This window comes from Palaemon carinicauda, chromosome 25, assembly GCF_036898095.1.
Source record: "Palaemon carinicauda isolate YSFRI2023 chromosome 25, ASM3689809v2, whole genome shotgun sequence".
Classification (NCBI taxonomy): Eukaryota; Metazoa; Arthropoda; class Malacostraca; order Decapoda; family Palaemonidae; genus Palaemon; species Palaemon carinicauda.
The window spans coordinates 23,647,414-23,670,611 of NC_090749.1; positions in this window are offsets into that span (position 1 = coordinate 23,647,414).

Here is a 23,198-nt window from a genome sequence, read left to right on the forward strand (position 1 = left end):
TCCTTGCTAATCTCCATGATACAGCAGGACAGGGTGGGGCCTGAAAGGCTGGACTAGAATAGAAGGGGGGGTACATCAGGACGTCATGGCTATCTCACCCAAAAATAGATTTTTCGCTTCGCTCAAAATCCGTTTTTTGGGCTCAAGCCATGACGTCCTGATGGAAGAGTACCAGAGAATCAATGTATCGTGGAAAATTTCCCCTTATTAGAGTAAGTGCCAAGGGCTCCGAATAGAGGTATGTAATGTGACCTCGGTAGAGGTTCCGTGGGGATCCAGCTTCCTGCCCCCCTGGCAGAGAAGTCCCAACGGGCTATACCAAAATTCAAAGTGGTCATCGAAGGGCTACTCACCCTGCGGAGAGTTCGTGAAGGACTCAGAGACAAGACAGAATGGTCAATATTCGTGTAGGAATATTTTCAAGAGTAGACGAGTGATAGTTAATCACTATATTCCATGATTTAGAGAACGATCTGGTCTGGAAGGTATGACGAAGGTAAGTATTCAAGTAGGAATATTACACAGCATGGGTGAGTATATAATACAGAAAATTTATATTATTCTTCTCATTTCAAAGGAAAGGGGTAAATGAAACTATGACAATCATGTATTTCATAGTGGTAATAGGAGTGAAGAGAGACGCACAAGTAATAAAATAGACATTTTATTTCATAAATTGCAGGTTATAGTAATAATAAATGCAATAAAGGATGTAAAGTTAATTTACGATAATAAAAAATGTACATAGAAATTAGAAGACTTCAATCTTGAATCTGAAAGAAATTTCAAATTTAGAAAACACAAGTTCCAGAGGAACGTCAGTCTATATCAAAGAAAAAAAAAAACACATCATGCCCTAGGGCATGTGGCACTCATGTGAAGTCTATGACATTTCACCTTGGTAAGATCAGTCTATTAGATCAGTGTCCATGAAATCACTATGTATCGCACGAGGGTCAACACAGGCACCCGTAGAGTTAAAGTCCCAAGTAACTCGCTGTTCTATGCAGAGTTAAACGGCAGGTTTCATAACACTACCTGCGGCTACCACGAAATGTTTGACTTCATACACTTGCTTCGTGTAGTGCTTGAAGAAAACGCACAAAGATTTCCATCCTGTGAAGCTCTTGAGGCTTTCAAAATCAATACTCTAGAAGAAATTCAGAGAAGACGCGACTTTTCTAGGATCGTGACCTGCGGGTGTACTGTCAGGATCCACTCTGCGAATGAAGTAGGTGATTTTCGCTCTTAGTTGTTTCAGTGATAGATCGCTACCCGATGTTTCTCCTTTGAAGAGTTGACCTCCACCAAAGTCTGAAGTTCTTCGAAGATAGACCTTGAGACTCTCTACTGGACATAGAGAGACATCTTCCTTCAGGGAGCAGATTCTCCAGGGGCCCCATCTCTTGGTGGGTAATTCGTTTTTTGCGAGAAACGTCGGATCAGGGAAGAGGGTAAGTTCTCCTGTATCTGCGAACAGGATATGACCCTCGTCTCTTGATAATGCCACTATTTCGCTGACTCGGGCTCCCGAGGCGAGAGCAAAAAGGAAGATAACTTTCTGAGTCAGGTCCTTGAGAGGGCACGAATCGTTGTCCAAGTTAGAGGCAAAATGGAGCCCCTTGTCCAGGGACCGGGAGATAGGTTTTGGCGGAGGTGCTGGGCGTAGTCTAGCGCATGCCTTTGGTAGTTTATTGAAGATATCGCTGGACAGATCAATCTGGAAGGCGTACAGTAGTGGTCTAGTCAAAGCCGATTTGCAGGTAGAAATCGTGTTGGCTGCTAAGCCTTGTCCATGAAGGTGAATGAAGAAGGACATGCAAAAATCAATGGTGATTTCCGTAGGATTTTTTGCTTTGACGAACGAGACCCACTTTCTCTAGGATGATTCGTATTGCCGTCGTGTGGATTCGGTCTTGTATTCCTCGAGGAAGTCTAGACTTTTCTTCGAGATCCCAAACCTTTTCTTTGCGGCTAGGGAGACAAAATCATGATATGAAGGTCCCTGACTTTCAGTGATGAAGCGAAGACAGTCGACTTCTGTACTTGCTGAGAGAGAACTGGGCCCGGGAGGGGAATCAGCGTGGGCTGCAGCTCTAGGATCAGGGGGTACCAATTGCTCAGGAGCCACTTGGGAGCCACTAGGGCCGCTGTCCCTTTGAAGGTTCTCAGTTTGGAGAGGACTTTCAGCAGAAGGTTGGGGGGAGGGAACAGGTATATCCTGGACCATCTTTTCCAATTCAGTGACATGGCGTCCACTGCTTCTGCTTTGGGGTCCTCGTACGGGGCCACATAACGAGGAAGTTGATTGTTGTCGCTCGTTGCGAAGATATCGATCTGAAGTTCCGGGACTTGGCGAGAGATGAAGGAGAATGATCTTGCGTCTAGAGACCATTCCGACTCTATTGGGTTTGTCCGTGATAGAGCGTCCGCCATCACGTTGCGGAATCCTTGTAAGTGAACTGCAGACAGGTGCCATTTCTTCTTTTCTGCCAGAAGGAAGATTGGAAGAAGTACCTGATTTATCTGGGGCGGTCTCGAGCCCTGACGATTGAGACATCTGACTACCACCGAGTTGTCCGGAGTCAGACGGATGTAGATTGAGGGAGGCGGAGAGAGTTTCTTCAGGGAGAGAAGGACCGCTATGGCCTCCAAGTTGTTGATGTGAAACGTCTTGAATAGGGGAGACCATGTTCCTTGAACCTGTCGTTGGTGGGAATGACCTCCCCAACCCTCCAGCGAAGCGTCCGTGTGGATGTTGAGCGATGGACGTGGGTGTTGAAGAGGAATGGACCTTTTCAGGGCCTTTGCTTCCGACCACGGCTTTAAGAGTAACCGAAGTCTGTTTGGGAGCCGTCTCTTGAGGTCTCTTCGAGCGATGGATGCAGAACGTCTCCAGATTCCCGCGGCATCCTTTAGCTGTGCGCGAAGCACTGGGTTTGTCACAGAGGCGAACTGTAGAGAGCCTAGAACTTATTCCTGCTGTCGTCTTGAGATCCGTTTGGATTTCAGCAGTTTTTTGACAGACCCTGCTATTTCCTTCCTCTTCTTCTTCGAGATGGAAAGGCGGTGTGACTGAAGATCCCAATGGATTCCCAACCATTGGAACTTCTGAGCTGGAGAGAGGCGAGATTTCTCGGTGTTTATCTTGAATCCCAGGTGTTCTAGGAACTGGTTGACTTTGTTGCAGGATCGTACACAATCTTCGGGCGATGTCGCCCAGACCAGCCAGTCGTCTAGGTAAGCCATCACTTGGACGCCGCGAAGGCAGAGCTGTTGAACGATGGCGTCTGCCAGCTTGGTAAAGATCCGTGGGGCCACGTTGAGCCCAAAGGGCATGGCCCTGAAGGCGTAACTTTTCCTTTGGAGTCAAAATCCTAGGCAGGAGGAAGCGTGATGGTTCATTTGAACGTGCCAGTAGGCATCTGCCAGGTCTATAGAGACCGTGTAGGACCCTTGAGGCAGGAGGGTCCTTATTTGTTGAAGAGTCAGCATCTTGAACTTGTTGTTCGCAATGAACTTGTTGAGGGGGGATAAGTCTAGAATGACTCTGAGTTTGTCGGAGTCCTTCTTGGGGATGCAAAATAGTCTCCCTTGGAACCTGGTTGACTTTACCCTTCTTATCACCTTCTTGTTCAAGAGTTCTAGGACGTACTCTTCCAGGAGGGGGGTTGACTGTTGGAAGAATTGCTGGAAGGCTGGAGGTTGTTGTGTCCAGCTCCAGCCTAGTCCCTTCTTGACAATGCTGTGTGCCCAGGGATCGAAGGTCCAACAATCCTGGAATTGGCGGAGTCATCCTCCCACCGGAAGCACTTCATTGCTTCTGGCTTCCCGAGGGTTTGCTACTTTGGCCGCTGGCTCCCCTTCCTCCTCTGCCTCTGGAGGGGCGGCGAGACGCATCTCTGCCTGAACCTCTGTTTGAGCCTCTACCTTTGGGACGAAAGGTAGTGGTTTGCTGCTCAAATGCAGGGGTGAAGACCGGTGACTGCGAGACCATCGGTTGGGTGACCAGCTGAAAGGTCTGTTGTGGCTGAGCTGCCACTTGGGGAGTAGCGGAACCCGGAAACTGCCGTCTCTGTTGACGTTGCTGGGGTTTGGGCTTCTGAGGTTTCCTCTTAGGTTGAGGGCCATCGTCCTGAGAGGATTTCCTTTTCTTCGACATGCCCCACTTATGGAGAAGGTTCCTGTTCTCCGTGGCGGCTTTGTCGGCGATCTCTTTCACTAAGGAGGATGGAAAGAGGTATTTACCCCAGATATTGGAGGAAATCAGCCTCCGGGGTTCGTGTTTCACTGTAGCGTTCGTGAACACGAATTCATGCAGGCTCTGCAAGCCCTAGTGAAGCTGTACAGGTCCTTCATGACAGTCGCCAAATGCGTTTTGGCTAGGACCATGTAGAAGTCCGGAATCCTAGTGTCTCCGGCCATGACTTCAAGCTGTACCTGGAGGGACATTGATGCGGCAAGCCTCTCCTTCGTATCTAGTTCCCTACGAAGGAGGTGATCGTTGAGTTTCGGGAGGTCCTCATTAAACTGGCGACCGGCAACGTCAGGCTCTAACTTCCCCACTGTGAATGTTGACTGGACGTCTTTCCAGTGTCTATCATCAGGGGGAGTAGTCAGGGAGAAGGGCCTGCACTCCTCCAGTACAGGGCAAGGTTTCCCGTCTTCCAATGCTTTCAATGCCGCAGTGAAGGCCTTTTCAATAAAGAGGAAGGTCGCATTGTTCGGTGCGACAAAGGTTGGGTGCTTTTTGCTAAGCCCCGGCATCTTGGAATTGGTGAAGCCCCTACTCTTCATCGTGTTGGCTAGCATAGCCTGGGCCTTCGAGAGATCGAACACAATTACCTTCTTCGGTTCGGTCTCTTATTTAGAGGCGGGTTCGGACCTGAGCCGGACGTAACAGTCCGGATAAGCCTCAAAATTCGGGAAGAACTCCACTTCTTCCAACGCGATCGAGCCGACCTTCTCACTGAAGAAGATCTTGCCCGTGGTGATCAGCATGTGCTCGGCATACCTCCATGGGTTAGTATCCGAGCAAGCAGGGAGGTCCTTAACCGAAATCCGTTTCGGTTGCTTAAAACTTCCTAGGTTAGACCTGAATAGCTCGTGGGTCTCGCAAAGTTTCTTATCCATGAGGGCTTCAAGCATCTTGAAGACCTCCTGAGTGCCTGATGGAAGAGGATCCGGGGTGGCAGACATCAAAGGAAGGGATTCCTCGGTCGGCGTAGGAGTTGGTGCAGGGGTAGGAGTGGGAGCGACCTCATGCTCCGAATCAGGTTATTCCACCTGATCTTCCTCATAGTCGAGCTCCTCGCCCATGAGGTTCCTCTCCGTGTTTCCGACACTTCCGACATACGTTTTGCGTTGTCGGAATCTAGACGGCACTCATGCATGGACTGGGCCATGACAATATCAGGTTCCACCACTATCTGGACGGTGGGAATCTGATCACTGGGGACCACTGAGTCTTTTGATGCCTTCGGAAATAGCAAGGCCCTCAAATCTTCGGTGGCGAGATACGGTCTTGTGGCGTTCTTCTGGAAGCCACGCACCCACTTGCGTAGCTTCTCCCGAGCATTGTCCCTTGCCTCCGCTGAAGGAGGATCGTCGAACGCTTCGACCAGACGACTCTTGCAGACTGTACACTGCTGGGGGTCCCAGAATTTCAGGTCGCCTTTCCTGGCGGCGCAGGGGGCATGGGTCCGACACGCCTTGTCCCCGTAGAAGTCTGGGCGTTTCACTCCGCAAAATTTGCTTACACACTTCATATACTCCTCCTGTAAAAGAAAGAGATCATGAGTATATGGAAGGCATAAGAATGACTTTCATTACTCTAAGATTAAATTTTAAGTAGTCAAAATTTCATCTAACATCAAATAATTCATAAATATTGTAATGTTTGAGAATAGGAGCGGGAAAGGAAGTAGATAGACACATACTTGTGAATCCCGCCCAGTCGGCTTACCGTAACCTTATCATTAGGCAATTTCATTTGTGACCGAGGGACACAAAACGGAAATCAACGTGGATCACCGTGGTGGGTAGAAGCTAAGTTTCTAGCAGAGATTGCCTGCGAGGTGTATCAGGGACTAAGACCACTCAGTTCCTTGGGGTAAAAGGGTAATAGGAGACCCCGTATAGATCTAGGTTCCGGCAACCGGCCGTGCTAAGACACACAGAGTATGCTGGAAAATTGTAATGTGCAAGAAGACAGCCCAGCCACTAATTAGGATGGTAAGACCATACCTATATATAGAAGTGGCTAAGCCATCTGGCTACAGTGTAGGACTGTCGGCATGTTGTCGACAGGTAAGAGAAGGGGTGCATGTCCCTTGGCGCCTCCGGAGGGCGCCGGCAGGCCGACGGAAAGCCGGAGGCCGCTCCAGCAGGGTGTAAGGCATCAAGACAGATACATTGAGTATCTAAGCATAATACCAACTTGGCGACCGCCGACACAGCGGCGGAACGCCGGCGGGAGGCAACGGCTGCGGCAGCCCAAGGCTGACGGCTACGTGATCAGTTCATAAGATAATTAAGTATATGGTAGTATACCCAGACCGCCGGCAATCGGCACGCCGGAGGCCGGCCCGAAGGTCGGACAACCGAAACTAGGTAAGGGAGGGGTGGATCATCGGTTGTATGCCGACGGAAGGCGGCAGCCCCCTGCACACGGAAGGCTGACGACTTATAGGAGGGAGGGTATCTTATGAGAGAGAGTCACCAAAGTGTAGGGCGGTATCGCCGGCAGTAGAGGCCGCAAGGGACCGGCACCAGGGTAGATGGAGAGACAGATAAGGAGGGATTGGAGGGGTAAGACCACATACCCCTCCGGCATCCCTCCGGAGAGAGTGTACACATGATAGGAGTAGATACACCTAGCATCCGATGGCAGGGGGCCGGCAGACGGCCGGGTTCCAGGGTAACCCAAGGGAGGGTTAGAGTACACTCAAGAGGGGGAACCCCCTGCTGGACAAATCGCTGCCAGTGGCTACCCCAATAGGACGCTATGAAGGGTATGTGTACCAGAGAGGCCTGCTCAGCAGGAGAGCAAAATAGCCCTATCACTCCACCTAAGGGAGGAGTTGTAGGACTAGGGACAGATGCGTATAGGCAAGCCTATGTATAGGCTAGCCTACACCAAAGGGATAGGTGGGGAGGGAGAAGAAGAGGGGTCTTTCATAGAGGAGGCTCTGTACAAGAACGGCCACCAAGGAAAGGGAGGACGCCCCCTAGCCTAGGGTAGGTAACCAGAATGAGAACGGTGCAAGAGTACCGTCTCAAACTATAAAAGTACAGAACTAGCCCCCCCCCCAAAGCCTAACCTAGATAAGGAGTGTTAATTCCCAGGCTAGGTAGGTTGAAAGACACATCGCAAGTTGCAGGGAGGGATGAGTAACCCAACCATAAGCAACTGAGGAAGGGCAGAGCCGTTCCTCTTTCTCGGTCGCAACCCTAAGGGGGGATCATTCCCTTAGGATAGACAGAGAAGCGATAGATACTGTGATTGTGGACAAGATTCTCTATATAGAAGGGGAAGTCTGGCCACGCAGAGGGAATGCCCGTAGGCAGGGGATGTAAGGAGCATATAGGGGTTCCTACATTTAGGTTAGGTTAGAAAGGAACGCAATCAAACCGGTCCCCTATATGGTCCCTGAAGGCGAAAACACTTACATCACAGTTAACAGTATGATAAATAATTCAACTATCTTCATAACTTAACCTAGGATCACTGGAATATATCATGCATGAACACAAGTGCTAGGTAATCTAGCCCAGGGGCTAAGCTAGCGATCTAGTAGGGGGTCGAACCACGACCGGATAATAGAGTGTTAACCCTGGAACGGTACGGTGGGTCGTCCGCGACCCCGAGCGTAAAAAAAAAAGAGGTTTTTCTCACGTGACTCACCCCCGTGACTGAATTTGTGGGTGATCGACCTGCAGTAGGTGTCTCGCCTACACGCTCTAGTAGTGTCCAGATGTGCGTTGCTGTAGCTGTACTCCTTCCCCGATTTCTGAGACGCGTCGGGGTCGAGCGCGACCGAGTTTACCCTTCTAAGGTAATTTGCATAATTATCAAAGTTAGTACGTATTATGAAATTGTCGTAGAATGGTGCAACTTGTATAGGTTATCAGTTGTGGGAAGTGTTGGTGGATTGTTTGGCTACCATGTGCATGATTTCTTTTTTAGTTAAAATGTCGTTCATCACCACGAGGACCATTTTACCGCGAGTGCCCCTTTTTCATTTTTTTTCATTTTTTTGCCAAGTCATTTTTCCGTAAGATATTGCCAAATAGTGTCGTAAAACTTTTGCTTTTTTAGTGTTGGAAAGTGTGTCTAGATGATCTGGCTACCCATGCGTGACTTTGTTTTTGTCAGATACGACGTAGTTATTGGTATATTGGGTATTTAACTGCGGTTGCCAATTTCTGTTTTTTTTCAATATTTGTAAAAATTTACTACGTAGTAAGGAATTGCCGTATATTATTGATTTTTTTTTTCATGTTTATGTGTTAGAAAGTGTGCGGTGATGGTTGGGCTAACACGTGCATGTCTTTTTTTTTATCTGAGATGCCGTATATTAGAATGTTGGGCATTTTACCGTGAGTGCCCCTTTTTCATTTTTTTCATTTTTTTGCCAAGTCATTTTTTCGTAAGATATTGCCAAATAGTGTCGTAAAACTTTTGCTTTTTTAGTGTTGGAAAGTGTGTCTAGATGATCTGGCTACCCATGCGTGACTTTGTTTTTGTCAGATACGACGTAGTTATTGGTATATTGGGTATTTAACTGCGGTTGCCAGTTTCTGTTTTTTTTTCAATATTTGTATAAATTTACTACGTAGTAAGGAATTGCCGTATATTATTGATTTTTTTTTCATGTTTATGTGTTAGAAAGTGTGCCTTGATGGTTGGGCTAACACGTGCATGTCTTTTTTTTTATCTGAGATGCCGTATATTAGATTGTTGGGCATTTTTCCGCGAGTGTCCCTTTTTATTTGTTTTGCATTTTTTTGCTTAGTCATGTTACCGTAAGGAATTGGCAAGTAATGTCGCAAAACTTATATTTTTATAGTGTTGGAAAGTGTTTCTAGATGATCTGGCTACCCATGCCTATTTTTTTTTAGCCAGATATAGCGTATATATAGGTATGTGTTCGATTTTCCTGTGATTGCCATATTTTCGTTTTTTTCCAATTTCTTTCAAAATTACTACGTACTAAGGAACTATCACAGAGTAATGATTCATTTAGATGTTTATTTGTCGGAAAATGTGCCTTGATGGTTTGCCTAGCACGTGGCTGAAATTTTTTTTTTTCTGAAATGCGTATAATAAAATGTTGGCCATTTTTCCGCGAGTGCCCCTTTTTATTTGTTTTTCTTTTTTTTACTTAGTTATGTTATCGTAAGGAATTGGCAAGAAGTGTCGCAAAACTTATATTTTTATAGTGTTGGAAAGTGTTTCTAGATGATCTGGCTACCCATGCCTATCTTTTTTTTTCGCCAGATATAGCGTGTATATAGGTATGTGTTCGATTTTCCTGTGATTGCCATTTTTTCGTTTTTTCCCATTTCTTTCAAAATTACTACGTACTAAGGAACTATCACAGAGTAATGATTCATTTATATGTTTATTTGTCAGAAAATGTGCCTTGATGGTTTGCCTAGCACGTGACTGAATTTTTTTTTTTCTGAAATGCCGTATATTAGAATGGCCATTTTTCCGCGAGTGCCCCTTTTTATTTGTTTTGCATTTTTTTGCTTAGTCATGTTACCGTAAGGAATTGGCAAGTAGTGTCGCAAAACTTATAATTCTATAGTTTTGGAAAGTGCTTCTAGATGATCTGGCTACCCATGCCTATCTTTTTTTTAGCCAGATATGGCGTATATATAGGTATGTGTTCGATTTTCCTGTGATTGCCATTTTTTCGTTTTTTCCCATTTCTTTCAAAATTACTACGTACTAGGGAACTATCACAGAGTAATGATTCATTTAGATGTTTATTTGTCGGAAAATGTGCCTTGATGGTTTGCCTAGTACGTGGCTGAAATTTTTTTTTTCTGAAATGCCGTATATTAGAATGTTAGCCATTTTTCCGCTAGTGCCCCTTTTTATTTGTTTTGCATTTTTTTGCTTAGTCATGTAACCGTAAGGAATTGGCAAGTAGTGTCGCAAAACTTGAATTTTCATAGTGTTGGAAAGTGTTTCTAGATGATCTGGCTACCCATGCCTATCTTTATTTTTAGCCAGATATGGCGTATATATAGGTATGTGTTCGATTTTCCTGCGATTGCCACTTTTTCGTTTTTTCCCATTTCTTTCAAAATTATTACGTACTAAGGAACTATCACAGAGTAATGATTCCTCCAGATGTTTATTTGTCGGAAAATTTTGTTTACTTCTTTTTTGATTGAATATCATCAATTTTTTTTAGCTAAAATATTATATTGTTTTACATTTTTTTTTTTTCGATTTTATTTCCCTTCAAAAAATTTTTTTTGGGTCAGAATTTCAATTTTATAGTCGTAAAATAATCGACAATTATCCAGCAACCCACCATACAATTTTTATGCATATCCAAGAATAATTAGATTAGTAAATAACACCTTGAAATTGACATACCCTTCTTACATTTCAAGTGGCAGATTAGGAAGTCTGAGTCAGTGTGGTTGGCGGCCATTTTGTGGACATATCCGAAGCGTAAGTTGCCCTATCTATATATATTCTTGTTCCCTATAGAATTTGTGATATTTTGGTATATTTTTACCTGCATAAATATCATATTATATATTAAATATATGTATTTTTTTACGAAATTTCTAAGTACTCAAAAAATTACCTTTAGATATGGCCCCTGATATAAATGTAATTTACAAAATAATGAAGATTTTTTTACATATTTCTATTTTAGGATAACATATGTTTCTTCCCTAAAAAAATTAGCCACTTCCTATTTCATTTGGGTACCCAAAAAAATTCATGAAATTTGGACAAATTTTTTTGGCCAAAAAAAGTTACCCTTTTTTTTCATTTCAGATCTTCATCTCCATGGGTCTGACTTCATCCAAAATACTTCAAGATGTGTCCTAAACATTCAAGAATCAATTCCTAAAAGGATTTGTGTATATATGTATAAACTTTTTTTTATGAATTTTTATGTAAGGTCTTTTTTTTCTACTTAATTTTTTAAAATATTTATAATAAATAGTTTTTCTGCAGATGAGTAGTATTTATCTTTACAGTTGTTTTAAGCATTCTTTGAAGTTTTTTTTGGCAAAAGAAAAAAGGAGGTTACTGCAAAAACCGATTTTTCAAGAATTTTTTTTGGTGTCGGGGTCGCTCGCGTCCGAGTATACCCTTAAAGGGGTGTCTAAGGAGCGTACCTATCCAGGGTTAAAACACGATATATGAAGTTCCTAGCTATGAAGACTAAATAACTAACAATATCAATTAGTTAAGAGGCCTGAAAAGGCTGTTCTGGCTAGCTAAATAAGGCATGCAAGAGAACAGCGACGCCATAAAATGGCGTGTCCGGTAGCAGCACAGCTCCGCCACAAATCACAAAATATTATGAAAAGTAGAAGTTACTTTACGGCCAGAGCTTATTTAAACAATACCGGGACCTGGTACTCAACTTTCCAGAAGAAGGCGAGGCTGAAAGTAAAGACATAACGGCGATGCAAGTCGATGAAAATCGCACAAGGGGAAAACCATCTAGAGCAAGGTAGCTACAAGCAGAAGGATGAGGACAGACTTGATGTCATTTAGCAATGGCGCCCGTTTGTTTACGTTTCGAGTACCAAAAGTAGCCATGGACGAGTGTAACTGTGGAACGGCTCCCCAGTTATTCTTCACCTTTCCAAATCGAAGTGTTAACTCTATATGGGGTGCAGATAGCTATGTGGCGTGTTAATATAGCGTCCCCTGTTGATATACGATGTCTTAAAGGGAAACTTTTAGGATACTCGCACCAGAAGTTAGAATTCTGTGATAACCTGTGGTTTAATTCTCTGGGAATATCCTTGTAGTTAAATATACCCAAGGAAGCTACCGAAGGAACCTTCCATCAGGACGTCATCGCTTGAGCCCAAAAATACACACACATATATATATATATATATATATATATATATATATATATATATATATATATATATATATATATATATATATATATATATATATATATATATATATATATATATATATATATATACATATCTATATATATTTATATATATATATATATATATATATATATATATATATATATATATATATATATATATATATATATATATATATATATATATATATATATATATATATATATATGGAGCCGTTCCAAAGTTACTCTCCTTCGCCACTGCTATGGTACTCGAGATGTAAACAAACGGCCGCCATTCTGTGTGACGTCACATCCGTCATTTATTCCTTGCTTTGTAGCTCCTACCATAGCTGGTTTTTCCCGAGAGTGCTTCATTAATCTGTGTTAATCGCTCACCATGTCGCAGACTTCGGCCTCTCCTTATTCATGAAAGTTGAGTACCAGGTTCTAGTATTGTTTAAATAAGCTCTGACTGTAAAAGAACTTTTCTTTTTCTTAGAATCTTGTGTTTTTTGGCAGAGCTGTGCCCTGACCGGAGGTGCCATTTTATGGCGCTACTGTTCGTGTCACATGCTTTAGCCAGTTAGCCAGAACAGCCCTTTCCGGTCTTTTAACTAATTAACATTATTAGTTATCTAGTCTTCATAGCTAGGAATTAATTATATTATGTGTTCGCGTTCTTTTAGGCAACCAGTGCTTGCCAACCCCATACTAGATTGCTAGGATTCCGCAACGTGACGGCGGACACTCTATCAAGGACAAGCCCCATAGAGTCGGAATGGTCTCTAGACACAAGATCATTCTCCTTCATCTCTCGCCAATTCCCGGAACTTCAGATCGATCTCTTCGCGACGAGCGATAACAAACAACTTCCTCAATAAGTGGGCCCTTACGAGGACCCCAATACTGAAGCAGTAGACGCCATGTCCCTGGACTGGAACAGATGGTCGAAGATTTACCTGTTCCCTCCACCCAACCTTCTGCTGAAAGTCCTCTCCAAATTGAGAACCTTCAAAGGGACAGCAGCCCTAGTGGCTCCTAAGTGGCCTTGGAGTAATTGGTATCCCATGGTCCTAGAGCTGCAGCCCAAGCAGATCCCCCTGCCGGGCCCAGTTCTCTCCCAACAGGTACAGAAGTCGAGTGTCTTCGCTTCATCAAAGAAAGTTAAGGACCTTCATCTCATGATTTTCTCTCCCTAGCCGGGAAGAAAAGGTTTGGGATCTCGAAGAATAGTTTGGACTTCCTCGAGGAATACAAAGAAAAGGCTACCAGAAGGCGATATGAATCTTCCTGGAAAAAGTGGGTGTCCTTCGTCAAGGCAAAAAATCCTACGGGAATCACCATAGAATTTTTCATGTCTTTTTTCATTCACCTTCATGGACAAGGCTTAGCGGCCAATACGATTTCCACCTGCAAATCGGCCTTGACTAGACGACTACTGTACGCCTTCCAGATTGACCGATCTAGCAAAATCTTCAATAAATTACCAAAGGCATGTGCCAGACTTCTTCCAGCACCTCCACCGAGACCTATTTCCTGGTCCCTGGATAAGGTGCTCCATTTTGCCTCTAGCCTGGACAACGATTCTTGCCCTCTGAAAGACCTGACTCAAAAAATTATTTTCCTTTTTGCTCTCGCTTCGGGAGCTTAAGTCAGCGAAATAGTGGCATTATCAAGAGAAGAGGGCCAGATACAGTTCGCCGACACAGGGGAACTTACCCTCTTCCCTGACCCAACGTTTCTCGCAAAGAATGAACTGCCCACCAAGAGATGGGGCCCCTGGAGAATCTGCCCCTGAAGGAAGATGTCTCTCTATGCCCAGTAGAGAGTCTTAAGGTCTATCTTCGAAGAACTTCAGACTTCGGTGGAGGACAACTCTTCAAAGGAGAAACCTCGGGTAGTGACCTGTCACTAAAACCACTAAAAGCGAAAATCACCTACTTTATTTGCAGAGCGGATCCTGAGAGTACACCCGCAGATCATGATCCTAGGAAAGTCGCCTCTTCCTTGAATTTCTTCCAAGGAATGGATTTCGAAAGCCCCAGGAGTTTTACGGGCTGGAAATCATCGCGTGTGTTCTTCAAGCACTATGCGAAGCAAGTGCACGAGATAAAGAGGTTTGTGGTAGCCACAGGTAGTGTGATGAAACCTGCTGCTTAGATCTGCGTAGAACAAGTGAGTTATTTTGGGACTCTAGCTCAACGGGTGCCTGTGTTGACCCTAACGCGATACATAGGCAATTAAAAGGACACTTAGTGTTACTTATAGATTGTTCTTCATTGTGGTAAAATGACATAGAATTTTACATGTGTGCCACATGTTCTTGGACATGAAGTGTTGATTGACTCTAAAAGACTGGCGTTCCCCCGGGAACTTGTGTTTAAAGGCAAATAAATTTTCCTTTTTAGATTCCACATCACCATTTTTACAAGAATTCTATGTCCATCATCTGTTATTGTTACTGTAAATAATTTCTATAATTACTTGCAAATTTTCAAATAAAATTAATTTTATTTGCCATGTGCGTCTCCTTTCGCGTGCATCTCCTTTCGCTCTTATCTTTCATTCAGAAATATATTGATGTTATAGTTTTATTTGCCCCTATCCTATAATCATTTTATGACTATATAACTGTCGTATATTATACGCTCACCTAATGGCATAATATTGTTCCAACAAAAATATTAACCTTTTGATCTGTCCCCGAGACCGGCATGATCTCTCCACCAGGTGAGTACATCTTCATCTGATCACTTCGATATATCCCTCTTGTCCGTCAGGATTTCCCTGCCAGGGGGGCAGGAAGCCAGACCATTATAAAACCTCTGGTAGTGACATCTAAGGTAGATGTCACGGTCACCTGACTATAGGAATATTCTTTGAAGAGCCCGGCACTTGGATTAGGGAAAAACCCATGATGCATTAATTCTCTAGTACACTTCCATCAGGACGACATGGCTTGACCCCAAAATCTATTTTTGGGTGAGATACCCATGTCGTCCTGATGGACCCGCCCGACTGTTCCAGTTCAGCCTACCAGGCCCCTCCCTGATAACTGTATCGCCGAGATAGGTAGAAGCTGTACGCCGGAATAAATGACGGACGTGATGTCACACAGAATGTCGGCCGTTTATTTACATCTCGAGTACCATAGCAGTGGCCAAGGAGAGTAACTTTGGAACAACTCCTCAGTTACCCTGCCACCTTTTCCCCATCGAAGGGTTAATGCTATATGGGGTGCAGATAGCTATGTGGCGTGTTAATGCATGAGTCCCCTGCTGATATACGATATCCTAGAGGGATACCTTTGGGGTACTCGCGCCAGAAGTTAGAATTCTGTGATAAACTTTAATTTAATTCTCTGGGAATATCCACTATAGTCAAATATATCCTTAGGAAGCTACTGAAGGAACCTTCCATCAGGACGACATGGCTATCTCACCCAAAAATAGATTTTTTGCTTTGCTCAAAATCCATTTTATATATATATATATATATATATATATATATATATATATATATATATATATATATATATATATATATATATATATATATATATATATATATATATCTATCTATCTGTATATATATATATATATATATATATATATATATATATATATATATATATATATATATATATATATATATATATATATATATATATATATATAGGCTATATATATATATATATATATATATATATATATATATATATATATATATATATATATATATATATATATATATATATGACCCGATCTGGGTCGCATTGGGGTTCCATTAATTTCTGGGAAACAAGATTAGATAGGGATTTCATGCACAAATAATAGCCGAGTTGATAATTTTACACATGCGATATTCTCTTAAGTTTACAAGGGCGCCCTTAATCATGATTACGCTACGTTACTAAGAAAAAGCCCTCAGAAAAATGGTACTCGGTTCGGCACACATCTTGGGACCTGACACTTTCTATCGACCTCCAAAACCAGACTGACCCTATAGGCAATTTCCCCATTGCCCATAGATGGGCATCGCAATGCCTGATCAATGACTGGTTGTTTTGACACGAAAGTCTCATGACAACCAATCGGAGAGGTTTAGGTGACGCCAAGCTTACAACTGTCCTTTTCAAAGTGCCATAGCGTAACCGTCTGTCTCTAACACAGGGAAATCCGTTAACACTAAACCAACTTAGTACTAAACCAAGATCGGTTTATCACTCCCTTCCCAAATTTTACGTCCCGTAAAATTCACACTTATCAGATTTTTTTCACAAAACAATTTTTTTTTCTCTCTCCATTCTTTTTATGAAACTTTTCAAAATTTTTTTTACTGAAACAAAAAACTTCCGTTTCTCTTTACATTGCCGCTGAGTACCATCCTCTTTGGGTGCATGCAGAAATTAAAAATCAAAATCAAAGGGCTGGTTGGCGTGTTACAATTGCAAGTTACACAAAGATGAATGTCATGCTCACAATAGGTCATACAGAAACACAAAATTCAGGCTCAACACATCATCAACGAAATTTGGAGCACAAAATCAGAAAAATAATAATGTTTTACCAACAGTTCCTCCAATGCAATAAAATTTTTATATGAACGGACAAATCATTACATACACAAAACAAAGAAAATTACTAAAATTAAGAGAAATCAAAAAATGAATAACTCACAATCCCAGCACTCTTTGACACATTTACCATTATTAGAAAACCATTTCTAACACATCTTTGACACTGCAACAAGGAGCAAATTCAAACAGTGAATAATAACAAAAGAAAGAAAAATACTTATCAATAACTGAGCAATTTTATTTCTCCTGAAAAACAAAAACATAAGTAATGATGTTCAATTTTCAACCCATGATTAGCAATTACCTGTAACAGCACCGAAAACCTCCACAGAGACAAATATAATTTTTCTCAATACAGTACAACCAAATGGAAAAACACACATAAAACCATTGGTAATAGCAAAATTGGTACCAACACAAAATAATGAAATTTGAACTAATTTCAACATAAACATAAATGCAACGGAAATGTCTCAGTACGATGAATGAAATACTCGTGATATGTTTAGAACAAAACCAAAAAAAAAAAAACGAAATAATATTTAAAACATCTTTTCACAATACACTTGGAATGAACATACGTAAAAGAAACCGGATTTTTATGACCTCAATCACCTCGTGGTAGACATTATCTCAAGGCCCATGTCCTCTCACACTCTCTGGTACTCGAAAGAGTGCGTGGGTTCGAACCCCATACCTGACACCATTTAATATGACCTGATCTGGGTCATATTGGGGTTTCATTAATTTCTGGGAAACATGATTAGAGAGGGATTTCATGCATAAATAATAGCCGAGTTGAAAATTTCACACATGCTGTATTCTCTTAAGTTTACAAGGGCGCCCTTAATTATGATTACGTTACGTTACTAAGAAAAAGCCCTCAGAAAAATGGTACTCAGTTCAGCACACATCTCAGCACCTGACACTCTTTATCGACCTCCAAAACCAGACTGACCCTATAGGCAATTTCCCCATCGCCCATAGATGGGCATCGCGATACCTGATCAATGATTGGTTGTTTTGACATGAAAGTCTCATGACAACCAGTCGGGAGAGGTTTAGGTGACGCCAAGCTTACAACTGTCATTTTAAAAGTGCCATAGCGTAACCGTCCGTCTCTAACAAAGGGAAATCCGTTAACACTAAACCAACACTAAACCACGATCGGTTTATATATATATATATATATATATATATATATATATATATATATATATATATATATATATATATATATATATATATATATATATATATATATATATATATATATATATATATATATATGAATATGTATATATATATATATATATATATATATATATATATATATATATATATATATATATATATATATATATATATATATATATATATATATATATATATATATATATATACAGGGATACCTCTGGATACGAAAGTTTCTGCTTACGGAAAATTCAGGGTACGAAAAGCGATACAAAGATTTTTATGCCCCAGTATACGAAAAAATTTTCAGGATACGAAAAGCTTACGAGATCCCAACTCGTCGCCGACAGTACAGTACCTTTTTTTTCAGGGTATCAACCCTTAATTTAGGTGTACAGATAACAATACACCTTCACTGATCCAAATGCTTTACATACAGTACCGCATCTTTTATACAGTAGTAAAGAAAACGAACCGTTTTCTTAGGGCTTGGAGGGGATAACTAGGCTATAACTACACTATTTAAAAATCTCATGGTGATTTCTGGAATGGATTAGGCTGTTTTTAACGGTTGGGTTAATTATTGAATGATAGAAATGGCTGAATTGCATGTTTATTACTACAGTTTAGCGTGTTTATGAAAGAAAATTTGTCTTTTCGTAAGGCTTGGAACGGATTAGGCTATTTACATGTAAAACGCGACTCAGGATACAAAAAATTCAGCATACGAAACCGTATCCTGAACGGATTACTTTCATATGCTACGACATCACTGTATATGTATATATATATATATATATATATATATATATATATATATATATATATATATATATATATATATATATATATATATATATATATATATATATATATATATATATATATATATATATATATATGTGTGTATATATATATATATATATATATATATATATATATATATATATATATATATATATATATATATATATATATATATATATATATATATATATATACATTTCTGAAACTATTCATTTGCGACAGGAACGAGTGTCATTTTCAAAGAAAGCGTAATTTTTTTCTATAGGAAAAAGCATTTTTTTCCCTAGGTTACATTGCCCTTTAATACAGTAAAATAATACCAGGGACTCCTTATCTATGGTAAGCAGCTCTTCTAGGAGGACACTCCAAACCAATCCATTGTTCTCTAGTCATGGGTAGTACCATAGCCTCTATACCATGGTCTTCCACTGTCTTGGGTTAGAGTTCTCTTGCTCAAGGGTACACTCAGGCACACTATTCTATCTAATTTTTCTTCTGCTCGTTTTGTTAAAGATTCTATAGTTTATATAGGAAATATTTATTTTAATGTTACTGTTCTTAACATAATTAATTTTTCCATTTCCTTTCATCACTGGGCTATTTCCCTGTTGGGGCACCTGGGCTTATAGCATCCCGCTTTTAAAAATAGGGTTGTAGCTTAGCAAATAATAATAATAATAATAATGATAATAATAGTAATAATAATAATAGTAATACTAATAATAATAAGGGGGAGGAGGTGGAAGACTTAGGTAATTTAGGCCTAATCAATTTAGGTTACAGGTTTTGAGTATAGTTAGGAATAGGTCGAGCCTATACAGCATACGTAAGTTTCAGAGAAACTTTAGATCTTCATGATACGAGCATACTTATAATAATCTCAAGTAATACAAGTCTTTGTTGATGGGAGAGAGAGAGTCAAGTTACTACCGATTGGGAAGCGAAGCATTATGGGCTGAAAGTCACGGCCAAGACATACTTTTCGCACAGAAAATATAAGTTTTCCTGTAGTAAATAACGTGATTTGACCGAATTTAACCTTCATTTCAACTGCAAACCAACAGAACAGCCAATTGGACTAAAAGTAGCCGAGCTGGTTGCTTTAAGTACGGATGAAATGAAGATGAAAACCGGTTATATCACATTATTTTCCACAGGAAAACATATTTCTTGTTAAACTGTTTAGGTATAATGTTTTTTATTAAATATATTTTTCAAAATGATAAAAAATATAATGAGGAGTTCAAATTCCGTGTCAGTTCAATCACGTATGTACTGAGAATGGTAACATTAGCAACGTTACCAATGATACACAGCATTTCCAACGTTATGGTAGGATTGCTACCGTTAGCAATGCTGCGGTAATATTATCATGTGTATTTTAAAGAATTTTTCCCTATAAACTTTACGCAATATATAAAAAAGTACAAAAAGGGTACAAAACCTAACAAACCCACCTAACCTAACCTAGAAGGTCCCAGGTCACAAACCCAATATAATGCCCTTTGATATATATATCATGTTAATCCGTATCACCTCTCTCACGTTACGATAGCATTACATATTATGGTTCTTGTTCCGCCATTAGCTCGCTTCGCTCGCATGAAAATAAAACATCAAGCTCGTATGCACTGGCAAGCGGTAATGTTGAGCTGCGCACGCTAACACTAGTAATGTTTCGCTAACATTAGTAATGTTACGCTAACATTAGCTACGTTAAATATAATGGTTCTTGTTCCTCGCTTACGATCACAGAAAAATAAAACATCAACCTCGTATGCACTGGCAAGTGGTAATGTTGAGCTTCGCACTCTAACAAAATATACTAAAACCAATACATTAAAGTTAAAGAAATTGATGACTTACTTTTATGACAGTGACGACGTAACTTGTGGGTCACGGGTGTGTTGTGACTGAGTCTGTGGCGTCTTAACTGCTTTGTCATAGTTTAGTACTGCACTTGGAACACTGTAAAAGTTGGTATATTACATTACGAGATTTAAGAAAATTATCAACATTGGACTTCACCAAAATACTTTCAGGTAGGGATTACTGAAGTCCTTACAATTTTCTAAAACTTCGATCGTAAAATACGCAAAAATACGTCACTTTAACTAACAAAGACCTGACTTGGGCAAAGGTTTCCACAGAAAAGGGTTTGTTGGATGGTGAGGGTAGGGAAATATTAACCCCCCTGTGTAAACTTTACATACGCATGGGTTCGTGATTGGTTAACGGAAAAGGAACGGAGTCTAAAGAATAAACATGAATGAACCAGAATGGGAAACTTGTACAGAGCAAGTATTTATGTGAAATCTGGTAGTGTCAAGGTAATAACAAAATATGTAAAAGTAAAATAGAAAGATAAAATAGAGTGTATGATAAATAATATTTGATGAGATACGAGAGTATTACATAACTGATCAAGTAATAGACTGGAACAGATCTGGTGGAAAAGACGAATAGTTACATTTCATGATTAGAGAAGAAGAAATCCTATTGGTGGATGAAGAGTCTCTGCGCAGGGAGGCGGGGTTTTTCCACAGAAGGTCGAAACCTGCTGTGTACAAACAAACGAACGGGAGCAACTGCAACCGGCAAGTAGAATTAGAAAAATTAAATGAAAACACTGATAATGTTAGCCTGTTACGCTATCATTTGATCTACATCACACGTTGGCAGCTCTGGTTACCGTATTTTTTCATGAGACATAGCCTTTGCAACGGCGCCTCCAAAGTTTAACCAGTTATACTGTTTTGTCTTTTCCTCTGTTTATTATATATCCAAAAAGGTAGTGTATAGAGAAGAAAAGGCTTGTTTTACATGTATATATCGTTTCCCCAGTATGCTTTCTCCACCGAAAACCCCAAGTTCCCACTGTGGGTCCCCCATTATCGTAGAATATAGATATGTATATAGTTCTGAAACTATTCATTTGTAACAGGATCGAGTGTCATTTTCGAAGAGAGCGTATATTTCTCTATAAGAAAAAGTAGTTTTTTTCCTAAGTTACATTGCCCTGTAATACAGAAAATAATATCCACATTACTATACAATCCATTTTGTTAACATAACTGATAATACACTGAACGTTTACTTACAATAATTATGAGTTTCATGAAGTTCTTATATCATGTTATCACATACTAAAAAATAACAAACCCAAACAAACATAGTATATTACTGGATATGTCCTGCAACCAACAATAATAAGAATAGGGAAGTGGGGAATATGGGGAAAGGAAGAGTACCCCTGGATACAATCCAGATGGAAAAGATTAAGGAAATAAGGAGAAAGAGAAGTACAGGAGGAGAATAAAAGAGATGGGCAGACCCTCTTGCGATATACCTAGAAAAAGCAGAAGCAGAAAGCTATTTTTTTCTATAGGAAAAAGTAGTTTTTTTCCTTGGCTACATTGCCCTGTAATACGGTAAAATAATACCAGGGACTCTTTATCTATGGTAAGCAGCTCTTCTAGGAGGACACTACAAAATCAAATCATTATTCTTTGGTCTTGGGTAGTGCCATAGCCTCTGTACCATGGTCTTCCACTGTCCTGGGTTAGAGTTCTCTTGCTTGAGGGTACAATCGGGCACACAATTCTATCTGATTTGTCTGCCTCTTGTTTTGTTAAAGTGTTTATGGTTTAAACAGGAGTTATTTATTTAAGTGTTGTTACTCTTCTTAAAAATCTAATTTTTCCTGGTTTCATTTCCTCACTGGGGTATTTTCTATGTTGGAGCCCCTGGGCTTATATCATTTAGCTTTTCCAACTAGGGTTGTAGCTTAGCAAATAATAATAATAATAATAATAATAATAATAATAATAATAATAATATCTAAGAAAGGAACTTATTGTTTAGACAAACAACCAGTTTGTGGCTTATAGTGAAGGCATCTACAACGGTTCAGTTTTCTTTTGTATTGCCGGTGCCAACAAGAACTGTTGGCTATAATCCACAACATCATTGCTTAATCTCAGTTTTAGAGAAGTTTTAGTGGAAACAGTAACCACATTATTGAACGTTCCTCTAAAGTTTAGGAGTTAATTTATTGATACTTTGGAAGTTCAAACTTGGATGGTATAATATTGTATTTTGTAAATATTGTGTGTTGAGCAAAGTTTTAATTATCTGGAGAATCAGGAGATTGCAAAACCAAAGGTTGGAAAGGATGACAGAAGTAAAGATTAAATTGAATCAAAACAGTAACAAAGAATACAGGTAAAATAAAGCAATAAAACTGCCATTTTATTATTTATTATACTTGGCTGTGTAGCTTACGAACTTCCACCCATTCTTAGTTGCATCTGGTCAACGATAAAAGTATTATTAATAAGAGCAGAAACAAAACTTATTACCCTCGTCTGTTGGGAGAATCGAACTCTGGTCATTCCTTGCGAGTCAAAATGACATTGCCATAATACCACAAACACCCTCTTGAAGATAAGAATGCCAGGTAATTTATATCTGCGAGAGAGTTTTGCCTGATCAGCGAGTGACAGTCAGAGATG